Genomic DNA, 12,475 nt, shown 5'->3' with positions numbered 1-12,475 from the left:
CCCATGTCCCCGATTACATTTTGACCCTTACGAGAACCTCCAGGGGCTGGAAGATCAGGCAGGCGTTTCTCTCACCTTTGAAAAGCAGGAAGTCGATTCAGAGAATTCACCAGATGTGGGCTGGGGGACAGCCCTTCTCTGCAGGGCCGCGGGTCCACCCGCATTTCCTGATCCCCAGCCCAAGCCTGTTTCTCACACATTCTAGGTACGTCACCCACAAGGTGACTCGATGGCTTTCCTCACTCAGGTCGAAGTCAGGCCGCCTCATGCGGAGGGAGGAGAAAGTTCACCCCATTCTCAGGGGCACTGACCACGTGGCAAGGAGACTGTGACTTTGAACAAGACTGTACACATCTCTGTGCAATGACGAAGGTCGTGTCTGGGGAGCCCCAATGGCACCGACGCGGCCCCCACCTCTGTGATCGCAGCCCGCGTGACTTCTCGCCCCTGCAAGTGTCCCTCTGCGCTGAGTCGTGGCTGAGCCCCGGGCTGGCAGCTCCCGTGGCCGGGCCAGTGCGGCGGGTCAGGCCGTTCCTCAGGCTGCTGAGAACCCTCATGGAAAGAGGGTGGTCCCCGGGGAGGGGACCGAGTAATAGAATGCGGTTCCAGTAAGAACCGTGACCCAAGTTCATTAGCTTCATCTTCCAGATGCAAATAAAATGCGAGAAGAGCAATATACACGCAAAGAATGGGAGAGAACGGGAGAGGGAACTAGAGCTTCTAGAGACACAGGGCACGGCCCTGGGAGGGGGAGGCGAGGGTTCGCCACCCAGTCCTCCCGGAGGAGCTCCTGGGACCTTCAACCAAGACGCTCTGGTTCCTGTGTCGCTGCTTTTCTTAAAGGACAGACTCATCATTAGCAGGCAAACAGGTAAAGACATTTGATAGCCTTAGAAGGTGCAGTCTACGCAGACAGGCAAATCCAGAGACTAGCATCCAATAAACAGAACAGGAAGGAGGAAGGAAGGAAGGAGGGAAGAGGAAGGAAGGATGGAGGGAGGCGGGAAGAGAGAGGAAGGAGGGAGGGAGGAAGGAAGGAGGGAGGAAGGAAGGGAAGAAGGAAGGAAGGGAAGAAGGAAAGAGGCATAAATAAACACAATTCTTGACAAAACTGTGCTTGTCTTTTCCTGTGAAATGAAGCCCCCCTCTACCCTGGGAGTTTTACCTTCTAGTTTTCCAGGGACACACATGTCCAACCTGCACAAATACAAAACTAAACGCTAAGTGTACCTGCAAGGACATTCTCTAGTTTTGGCCTCACAGGGTACCCCATCCTCTCTCTGAATTTTGCCCATTGGCTTCAGAAAGTGTCTGCGTTTCCCGCCTTCTTCTCTTTTCCCTGGTCATAGTTGGGCCAGACTGGAGATAGACGCTGACACAGGCAAGCCCGACGCCACCTCCCAGGACACAGGCAAAGGCCCTTCCAGGGGCTTGGAGACATCTAGGCTCCAGTCACTGAGATGATCTCAGGCCCAGGGAGTTGGACCTGAAATCTGCCGAGCCACCATTTTGGAAACTCAGCAAATCAGAGATACTTTGGACAGCCTCCTTACTCTGGGGATAACTCGAGGTCACACGCAATGGCCAGAAAGCATCCAAGGACCACGGGTGGCACTTTAGATGTCTTACAGTAAGCTCAATTGCCCACAGGGTGAAGTCTAGAATTGCCAGCCGCCCCCGCCCATGAGCACACTGGCTTCCTGGAGATGATCTTCACTATCGCCAGTACCCCCAGGCCTTACCAACCATCCATGAGAATCCACCAGAAGCTGGAATCTGCAGTTCACCAATAGATATTTAGATACATCAATCCAATGTTAATATCAATCAAATACCCACTATGTGCCATGTATGACGACTCTCATGTGCTATCTTATTTCCCATCCCTGATAGTGTCTCCCAACATCTCATCAGGCAGACGTCCTTGTTTCTACTGAGTAGTGGAGAAGCGGAGATTCATGAGGAGTTAAGCCGTTAGCTTCTCACTCCCAGTAGGAGACACGGAGAGGCAGGATTCAAACCTACGCTCATTCACTTGTTCCTCCCCAATAGTTACTGAGAACCTGCGATGATTATGAATGTAGTTTTATTTCCTTCCCCCAAACATTCCTACTTGTACTCCCTTCTTTGAAACATGAGAAGATTGAAGGCCACGAAGTAACTATCCCAATCAACTGAGTCACTTTCTAGCAGAACAAGTAATAGGACAGAGATAACTCACTCCAGTTCATTTCTCACTGTTTTGTTAATGAATGTATCCATATTCTCTTGTTCACTGTGAATATATATAGTGAAAAAATTAGATATGAGTCTCATGAGTTGTTTTCAACCTTGATTCGACAACCTTAACAAATTCCTTCTATCTTAATAAAGAATCTAAGAACCTCTCCAAATATTATTAAAGACCTGGGTGTGTTCACCCACACAGAATATTAACAGTAACATTCTGGTTATCAGAGTGAGTAAAGCTAGACTGTGCCGCTTCCATAAGTCTGTCTTTATGTTCATAGTAATATACATCACAGCAGCTATATGGGATATAACATAACTGCATGAATAATTTCTGTCCTTGGGGGGCTTGGTTGAGTTTTGTGGTTTTCTTCATATAGACCTTGTACATATTTCGTTAGACTTATACCTAATTATTTCATTTTGGACGGATGGTAATGTAAATGAGAATATCTTTTAATTACAAATTCCATTTGTTTTCACATTTTTCCTCGAGTTTAGCAGGAAAGATTTAAGCGTCTCACAATAGCGTAGTATTAGCTGTAGGGTTTTTGTAGATTTCCCTGGTCAATTTGAGGAAGTTCTCCTGGATTCTTAGTTTGTTGAGAGTTTTTATCATGAACGAGGTTTAGATTCTGTCAAATGCTTTCCTTGCATCTATTGATATGATCATGTGATTTTTTTTCTTTAGCCTGTTGATGTGGTGGATTGCATTAACTGATGTTCATGTTGATACTGCATACTTAGGATAAACCCCACTTGGTTGTGGTGTGTAACGGTACGCATTGTTGGGTTTCACTTACTAACATTCTTTCTAGGATTTTTGCACCCATGCTTATGAGAAAAATTGGTGTTTGTGTCTCTTGAAATGTCCTTGACTGATTTTAATGTTCATCTCTTTATTTTTAAATGACTTGGCTGCCTGAAAACACAGTCCATCTTAAAAAGTATATCATTTCTATGTTTTGTTTTTTGAAAGAGCGCTCAAAATATGCAAGCTATTTTAAGCAACAAAATGACATTTAAAGATCCCTTATAGTTTACCTTCCAGTACAAGTTACCTTAAATACTTCTTCACCTTAACTGTAAAATCAGTTGAAGCCAAATGTGAATGACAGTGCCTTATAGACAACATTATCTTCTGTCCGAAAAGTATTTCCTAGTTTTGCACATCTATCGCCTCATTTTATGTTCACAGGTGGGCTGGTATTACTATGACATCCCCTTGCAGATCAGGAAACAGTGGCTCTGTGACGATGCCTGGCTCGTGGTGAAATGAAGTTGAGTGTTCCAGCCCTTAGCCTAGGTCTTTCCGCCAGAAACACAAACTTTCCTCTATGGTCCTTTTTCTTGCCACGCCCCACCCTAGTTTTCCCACCTTATTCATTGCAGGCCTCCAACTAGAAGTCAGGCCTCATCCAGACCACAGAGCAAGAGGCGTAGCTTCAACCTCCTTTCACTCCCTCCCTCCCACCTACCAAGCCACCCCCAATCCTCTAGTTGTGCAGCTATTATTCCCGACACTAGCTGCGGGGAGAGAGGTGGGGGAGCTGGCCAGAGGCACTACGCATGTGTGTTCTATCCGTCGCATTCCAGCACAGTGGCCTCAGGCCTTCTGTGTGATCAGAGACGACCACACCCCCTGCTCTTACCCATCGTGTAAGACCTAGAATGAGGCTGGGAGTCTGGGCGTCTGGGAAACTGGGAGGGCCCCACTCTGCCCCCAGAGACAGGGTCCCCATCCAAACCACTGTCCTCGCCACGGGGACCAAACACAGCTCCCCTTCATCTCCCAGCGGTGGGATTCGCTTCCCTGCGAGCTCATAGTTACTCAGATGAGCCAGTTCCCTGCACCTCCCCTCCCCGCCCTGGGAATCGCCTCCTGACAGCACGGAACCTCCCCCCGCAGCCCTGTCTGTCCCACTGCGTGCAAACGCACAAGCTGTTATTCAGAGAAACGTGGGTCCCAAACGTGAACCGCCCCTCGGGTGCCATCTGGTCACTGTGTTGTCCTCCACTTTGGGACATTCCCCCTCACAAACTACCTCAATGCCTTCCATTTTCACTGTAGAATTTTCACGTGTTCAGAAACCCGTTGACAGTTATTTTATTTAATTTTTAAAAACTTTTAATGTTTATTTTTGAGACAGACACACAGAGTGTGAGTGGGGGAGGGGCAGAGAGAGGGGGTGACACAGATTCCGAAACAGGCTCCAGGCCCTGAGCTGTCAGCACAGAGCCCGATGTTGGGTTCCAACCCACGAACCGTGAGACCATAACCCGAGCCGAAGTCTGACGCTTAACCAACTGAGCCACCCAGGCGCCCCCAGAGTTGGCAGTGATTTTAAATGTGTGCATTTACTTGTAACAAGATACAGTTTTATATTGGTATTGACCCCATTTCTTTAGTGGAATAACTGAGGAAATGTCAAAATCTACACTGGGATTAAAACTCCAAAACTTTAGATGTACCTTCCTGCACCTAGATTTCCTTCCAGAAAGAGTTGGTTGGAAGGCAGCCATCTGGGATCTTCACCTGAAGGAATCTATCGATATGTCATGCTTGGTGTTGTGAAACGTTAGCCGATTTAGATACCAGCTGTTATGACAGGACCATACAAGTAAAACCTCCATGGTGTGTCCTGTATCCTTAGCCAGATCCCACATCCCTTGCTGTCCTTGGAGAGGACTGAGTTTAACCCAGGAGATGGCAGAAGAGACCAAATGTCCATGTCGTCTGAGGCCATTGGTGCTCAGGTGAAGCCTCCCTTAAAAGACGATGAAAATTTCATAGTAAATAGTGAAAAAAAATAGTTCTATTGGTGTTTTATCTTAAAAACAAGTGAAACCAAGTTATAGAAATAAATTTATTTTAATTAAAAATGTTAATGTTTATTTATTTTTGAAAGAGAGAGAGACTGTGAGCAGGGGAGGGGCAGAGAGAGGAGACACAGAATCGGAAGCAGCTCCAGGCTCTGAGCTGGCAGCACAGAGCCTGACGTGGGGCTTGAACTCACGAACTGTGAGATTACGACCTGAGCCGAAGTCGGAGGCTTCACTAACTGAGCCACTCAGGTGCCCCAGATTTATTATAATTTATTTTACACGGAATATAAGCTACACTCACAATTATGTGATGACCCCGAGACCCCACACAAATCCCTCCAGTGTTCCTGCTTTCCCGGCACAATTTTCCCAACACGATATATCAGGACCAGGTGTCTTTCCATCTTCCACACTATCCTGCAAAATACCATTTTCGCAAAACTGGCGGAGGGCTGCCTCATGCTTCCCTAATCACTGGGGCTGCAACTGTGTGTCTTGTGCTACTGTCCCATGTTCCTCAGCGGGGACGTTTCCGTGATTGCTCGCTGTGGTAAGAGACGTGTCTGTGGCCATGGGAGCATCTGGGATGGTTCTCTGACATCGAGACCCCAAACTGTCCATGAGGTTCACAGTCTTATTTGACACTGACCTATGCAGGCCTCACTCGGGCAGATGAGGCCACCTCGTGTCCCCTGGACAGCCGCACCCGGGGTACAGACCCTGCCTCCCGCCTTCGTCAGCTGTTGCGGGTTTGGTGGCAAAGCCCCCACAGGGGAGCCAGCAATAACCCCGACAGTTATCCTAGATTGAGCTGTGGCCCTCGGAAGCTGGCGAAGCCCCTGCACCTGTGCATGGACTGTACCTGGGAAGAGTCTCTGCCGATGGTCGAGTTGGATGGACCCCGAACCCAGTGAGACCGCGTCCTTACAACAAGGGCAAATCTGGGCATTCGGACCGACAGACGAGCACACAGGGAGAAGACCATGTGCACATGGGGACAGAGATGGGAGCAGCGTGTCCACAGGCCAAAGAGCACCAGGACAGGAAGCCACTCCGAGGTGGAGACGGGCCTCAGACCGAGCCAGTCCTGCAGACGCCTCGACCTCAGACTTGCGGCTGCAGAGCTGGGAGACAGTGGATCCTGCGGTTCGAGCGGCTCCATGCGGGGAGCTTGGTCACAGCCGCCCCAGGAAGCCCCTAGGGAAGTGGAGGCCCGCGTCTGGGCTCCCCAGTCACCGGGCATCGCGGGGCCTCTGCAGGAGGGGCTCTGTCTCGTCACCTCCGGTTCCCGGTCCGCAGGACCACGCTCAACAATGCGCTGCAGACGAGACAAAGACTAGAGTCACACAGGCAAGGAGAGGGCGGTCAGTTCAGAGAATGGAGAGATGAGGGCCCCCCAGGAACCCAAAGCCAACAGGAAAGCCAGAGGAAGGCAGAGAAGGCTCCTAGGTGGGGGTCCCCAGGGCCACAGGGAATGGGACACACGTCCCTGTCAGCTGGGGCGCGTCTGTTAGAGACGGACACCCGCCTGCTGTGAATCTGCCTCTGTTCAGGTTCTCCCTCTGAAGAGAGTTGGGCGGTGGACTTCGGCGCCACACCCGTTAGAACCCAGCTATTTATAGGCGGGCCTTCACTTGAACGTCCTCAGACCAGTGGCCGTATCAGCTACCCCTGACCCCCTCTCCCCGCTGAGGAAAACATCTTCCTGCCTTCTTTGCTGGTATTCAGAAACCATCGACGTCACATACCAACCTCCCTGTCCTCCCCAAGAGGCAGGGAGCCAAGGGGCATGAGGTCACACGGCGTGGTGCTTGTTCACTGATCCGTGCAGATCCGTATGCACCTGGAGGGGACCACACATGCTGCTTCTTGGCATTTTCACACTGACGTGCGTTCTTCAACACACACAGAGCCCAGCCAGTCCCTCTGGACGGCCTCCACCTGCCTGCTCACACACGTCTGGGGCAAGGACCAGGATATTTGAGTGATTTCTTGTAGCTTTTTGTCTTACCCCACAAAGCTTCATTTATACAAACATCAACATGACATTTCAACAGTCTATGTCTCACTCTTATTCCCAGTTAGAATCTGTGAATTATTCCCTGTGAATTCTGCACTGTTCAACTCTGAACGCACGTTTGTCGCTCGTGCGGTGAACACAGGGCCCTTGCTGGGCCCGGGCAGTTTTTCAGGGTTCTGGAATGAATCCTTATATAGGATCCATTTTAAACCCTACGGCCGGTTGCTGAGTGCCAGCCAACATCTGGAACGGCGGAAGACGATCGGATAACATTGCGAAATATAAAACATGAAACTTATTAACTTTTTCCTGTGTTAAAAATATTTTTAAATAATGGGAGCAATCTGATAGCACGTTGAAAAAAAAACGTTCCCACTCAGAAAACTAGAAAGAAAAAGAATCCAGTCATTTTCGGGTTTATTTCGTTTCTTTTTGCTTGAGTTGCACTTTTTCCAATTTTAGAACATCATTACCTTTGCAGAAATGGATTTTGCTTTAAAAGCATTCTCACACATTTACCTCTTTGTAGGTACTAATGTCACACAGAGCCGCAGAAAAACAACAAGCCATAAATCAATGTATTAATGAGCAGAATAACTCAACGGAGAGGGCTCATTGTCATCCTCATCCTCCTCAGGTTCAGCTGTACGATGGGTGAGATTTTACAGTCTTCTGACAGCTCTACCGTGTGAGCCCCTCATACACAGGCAGAGCAGCTCGCCAGGAAATTGCTCCAGAGGCGGAGGAGCAGAAGGAAATTTAACCAGGCCTGTGACATCCCCCAAAGGTGGTATTTCACCATCCGTGGCGCTGCTAAAAAGTGGGCGGTGAAATGCAAATGACCCGCGCAGATGCGCCTCGGGATTGGCCGCCCGCTTCCCCGCCCACCATCTGAAACCCGAGTCCCGGCCATAAATACCCCCAAGTCAAACTCAAAGTGTAAAGCATCTCAGAAATGTTGCCTGCACACAATTTTACCCCAAGAAAGGGAATCTCCGGAAAGACAAAGGGACAATTTTGAGCAGACACAAATCGACTACAAACACGCTTTAATTAAATGATAAAAGATTAAATAAATCTGTAGCACAGAAACACTGAAAGTCTGTCTTCAGCAAACGCAATGAATCAGCAAATTGTTTTTTTTTCCCCCTAGCCTTCAGGTTTAGTGAAATTGAGCTATCATTCCAGATAACATTTTTTTTGGCTTCCTAATGTTGCAAAAGCTTTAGAAAATTTAGAAGGCATTATTCCAGCCCTTGGAAGGCTATGCCTCCCTGGCATCTAACAGCTAGAAGGACCAAAATGAGAAGCCCATGCAAATATGTCGTTCTGAGTAGCAGAAAGTATCAAGATCACAGACCCCGGACTGGCTGGCCACCAGACACCCTGCAGATCCTGTTAGGAAGTTGCTGGTAAATAATCTCACCAACTCTCCACAGGAACCTTGCCAGATAGGTATGCTGGTGCCGGTTTCATGGATGCAGAAATGGAGGCTTAGAGAAGCTAAGTAAGTTCCCCAAAATAAAAGAGAAAGGAAAAGGCATAGCTAAAATTCTAACCCAACTGTCTTTAAATTCAACTGTAACAGTTTTCTCTAAAATGGTAAGTAATGACAAATTGCTTTTCCATTATTCAAAATATAAAGTGCCACGATTATTTCTACCTTTAACAGAGAATTAAGCACAATAGGCACATTTTACCTTCCCCCATCCGAAATGGCAAGTGACTTGGCTGGAATGGCCCCCAGGTGGGTCCTGCCTGTCGCATTACTGTGTTCACCCACACGGTGTATAAGCATCGTGCTTTACGTTTCAGCACTGGGTGTTATGAGTCCTTTCAAGGTTTAGATGGCAAGTATGAGTCATTTTTTTTCATTTTGCAAACGAAGAAACCTAGGTTCAGACAAGTTAAATGACTCACCTGAGATCAGTCAGTAGGAACCTGAACTCCGATCACCAAACTCGAAATTCCACAATCTTGAAAGAAAATTAACATCCAGGAAGCAACTCCTCAGTTACGTCCATCCTCAAAGGTTTCTCACAAATTCCTATTTTCTAAGGGTGTTTGGAAAGTATTCTGGGGAAAATATTCATGTGGTACTCTAGCTCCACAGAATAATTATTCTCACATAGTTATTCATCGTTTAAAAGGGCAGCATTCATCTTAGCAATGGACTTGGGGCCATGGATGCCTGACCATGAAGCCACAGTCTGAGGACCCTGAATCTGTCACCTGAGTGGGCTTCTCAGCTACACATGAGAATTCACCTTTCCTGCAAAATAAAGGGGGTTCAGCTGCATTACTGACACCAGCTGATGCACTTTAAGAAGCGTGTCTGCCCGTGCACAAGTGTGTCTTCCCTGCACAAGCATGTCCACCCATGCACAAATTTGTCTGCTTGTGCACAAGCATGTCCATCCATGCACAAGCTTGTCTGATGTGCACGAGTGTGTCTGCCCGTGCGCAAGTGCAAAGCAAGACATTATTGCTTCTGGTTACACTTACCAAGTGCAGGCACCTTCCTGGCTCTGGCACACACCCGTCCTGCTTCAGGTGGGGACCGCCCACCTCTCCGCCTGGGACAGGATCTGAACCAGGTGCTTCACCGAGCTTGGTTCAGGGGACGGGAGGCTTTTCCAGCTGGAGGGCGGGGGCTGGTGTCGATGGGAGAAGGGCGGCTCGGAGCGGCCGCGGGAGGGGGATGGCTCCCCAGTCTGCTCTGACGGCATGACAAACACCGTGCGGCGCGTCACCTGCACAGCCGTCACTTACCTCCCACGGTGCTGGAGGCTGAAGTCCAAGACCGAGGCGCCAGCAGAGTGGTTTCTGGTGAAGCGTCTCCCCAGTACTTGAAGACACCCCACCTCGCCGCGCCCTCCAGGGGCCTATCTTTGCTGCGGGCAGGGGGGAGGGAAAGCCCAGCCCGGGCGTCCCCGCCCTGCTAGGGACATCGGTCTGGCCTGGTCACAGCCCGACTCCATAACCTCACTGTAGCCTTAATCACTCATCACGTCCCACCCCCAAGCCCACTCACGCTGCAGGGCAGGGCTTAGCTCGCGACGCTCGAGGACGCGGGCATTCGGTCCCCGGCGAGGGCGTCGAGAGCCGCTCAGGCTCTTGCCCAGCTAGCGGGAAGCAGGCCCCGGATGTCGGACAGGCTCTGGCGCCCGGAGGAACACTCGAGGGGCGGGGAGCACCACAGCCAGGCCTCTCCCAGGAAGACCCCCTCCCCGGGGGGGAGATGGCCGACACACAGGCTGTCGCCACAGGCTGCTGGGTGCAGGCTCCACGTTCCGGGGCTTACCCTTCCGGAACCCAATGTCTGGACCCAGCAGGCTGCCCGAGCCACCAGGCCCGAGCCCCCCGGCGTTGGCCCGGACCGCACCCGCTCAGCGCACGCTTCAGGACAGGCCCCGGAAAACGGAAGTGAGCGGAACCCACAGGCTTCCGGTCACCTGTTCCGTCCCCCGCGGGGTCGTGCTGGTCTGTAAGGGACGCCCCTTCTCCGTGACGCTCACACGTGCCGTCCGCTGGACGTCCTTCCCGGAAGGTGCCCGGGAAGGTGCGGGAGCGGCTCTCCGTGGCCCAGAGGGAATTTCCGGGAGCGCCAGAATGGAGCCAGCCCGCCCCGGCCGGCCGCCGCGGGCCCTCGCTCCGCGCTCGCTCCGGAGCCCTGAGATGCCCCTTCAGCTCACTGTCCCCGGCGGGGCGCAGGACAGCAACACGCAGCGAAGGACGGTGCGGAGCCACGAACACACCGTCTGTCGGGCGCAAGCAAGATGTGACTCTGTTGACGTGGCTTTTCCATCCTGCGCTGGCGTCGGTTCTGACCGCGCACCCGGCACCCAGCGCCTCCTGCCTCCGTCCTGCCCCCCGGGTGCTGCTGTGGCCGCTAGGACGGCGGGTGGGGACGGCCGGGAGCACACACCCGGGGGACACAACACACACCCGGGGGACACAACACACACACACACACACAGGAATCTTTTAAAATACCAGATTTTCATTTAACTGGGAGCTACCTTCAGAGTTTATTTTTCTGCATTTTATAAAATTGTAATTGAGAACTGTAGTAGAGAATTCAAAAACCACAAACAAAAGCACGAGGACATAATAAATATGCTAAATAGCTGGATATAAAGAGCTGAAGAAGGAATAAAAGAGTTAAAATAGAATATTGAGGCATTTTCCCAGAAGGCTACAGGAGAGGATGGAGAGAGAAAATATCAAAGAGAAGCATAAGGAAACGATGATAGAAACACCCAATGTCTGGACGATGGGAATCCCAGGAGGCGTGATCGATAAATCCAGAGCAGAGCAAATATTTGAAAAAACAAACGCAGATATATTTCCCAGAAAGAAAGAAAGAAAAAACTCGGAATTTTTTTAAAAGTAGGGGAGGAGAAGAAAAGCCCCACATGAAGACGTATAGTAGTGAAATCCAAGACCATCAAATGCAAAAAGAATATTCTAGAAGCTTCCATAAGTAATGAGCAGTTTATTTATGATGAACAAGACCCAGATTGTCATTAGACTTCTCAACAGCAGGACTCAGTGCAAGAGAACAGTGGAGCAATATTGTTAAATAATTAAAGGAAAATAGATTTGAACCTAGAATATTCTTTCTAGAAAAGCTGCCATTCAAATATGAAGGCATAACAGAAGAAATCTCCCAAATAGGGCTCAGATGGTTTGCCACACAAAACCCACTTCTTGTGAGAAAACCCTTGGGGGAAAGTACTAAAAATAAGAGAACTAAATCCCTAAGAGATGGCTCTAAAAGACAGGAATTCAAAGGAGCCAAATATTTCGGTGACATTTATTCTTTGAGAGAACCCAGACTATACCCTGTGGGCAGATTCGACATCAAAGCCGGGAGCGCAACACTATGGGGCACGGAAGTGTGGCTACTTCCTCCTTTAACCAGGAGAAAAGCATAGACGTGGATAACCTTAAGAAATCAGTAAGGATAGACACACACAAGAACTTGTTTCAAGGTGAGAGGACAGCTATAAAAGCAGAAATGCCCCCACGTTCCAACCACCAAAAGACAACTGGACCCGTGCAATAAAAACCAGAAGCAAAACTAAAAGGAGGAAATAAGAGGTTCGGCAAATTAGAAATATAATATAAGAAGTGAGTTTCTTTTTTTTTTTTTCACTTAATTAGTTTGAGAGAGCGAGCGAGCAGAGGGAGGGGCAGAGAGAGAATGAAACAGAGAATCTCAAGCAGGCTCCATGCTGTCAGTGCAGAGCCCAACACGGCTTGAACCCACAATGAGATCATGACCTGAGCTGAAATCAAGAGTCAGAGGCTTAACTTTGACTGAGCCGCCCAGATGCCCCAGAAGTGAGTTTTTTCTATAAATAATTATGACAAATACAAATAGGTTAAATCTAC

At 49.5% G+C, this 12,475-nt stretch overlaps 1 long non-coding RNA gene across 1 annotated transcript; it reads right to left on the bottom strand.

Annotated features, from left to right (window-relative positions):
* Positions 1-5,082: 5,082 nt before the first annotated feature.
* Positions 5,083-10,500, bottom strand: LOC144222181 (uncharacterized). The gene is made up of 2 exons (XR_013332330.1): positions 8,996-10,500; positions 5,083-6,373 (listed from the first exon to the last, which is right to left on the bottom strand). It is a non-coding gene; the product is annotated as an uncharacterized LOC144222181 (long non-coding RNA).
* Between the last annotated feature and the right edge of the window lie 1,975 nt (positions 10,501-12,475).

The sequence above is a fragment of the Crocuta crocuta genome, unplaced genomic scaffold, assembly GCF_008692635.1.
Source record: "Crocuta crocuta isolate KB4526 unplaced genomic scaffold, BGI_CrCroc_1.0 scaffold101, whole genome shotgun sequence".
In the NCBI taxonomy this organism is placed as follows: domain Eukaryota; kingdom Metazoa; phylum Chordata; class Mammalia; order Carnivora; family Hyaenidae; genus Crocuta; species Crocuta crocuta.
The sequence above is the reverse complement of the archived record's forward strand: the minus strand, read 5'-3'. Positions and strand labels throughout refer to the sequence as shown.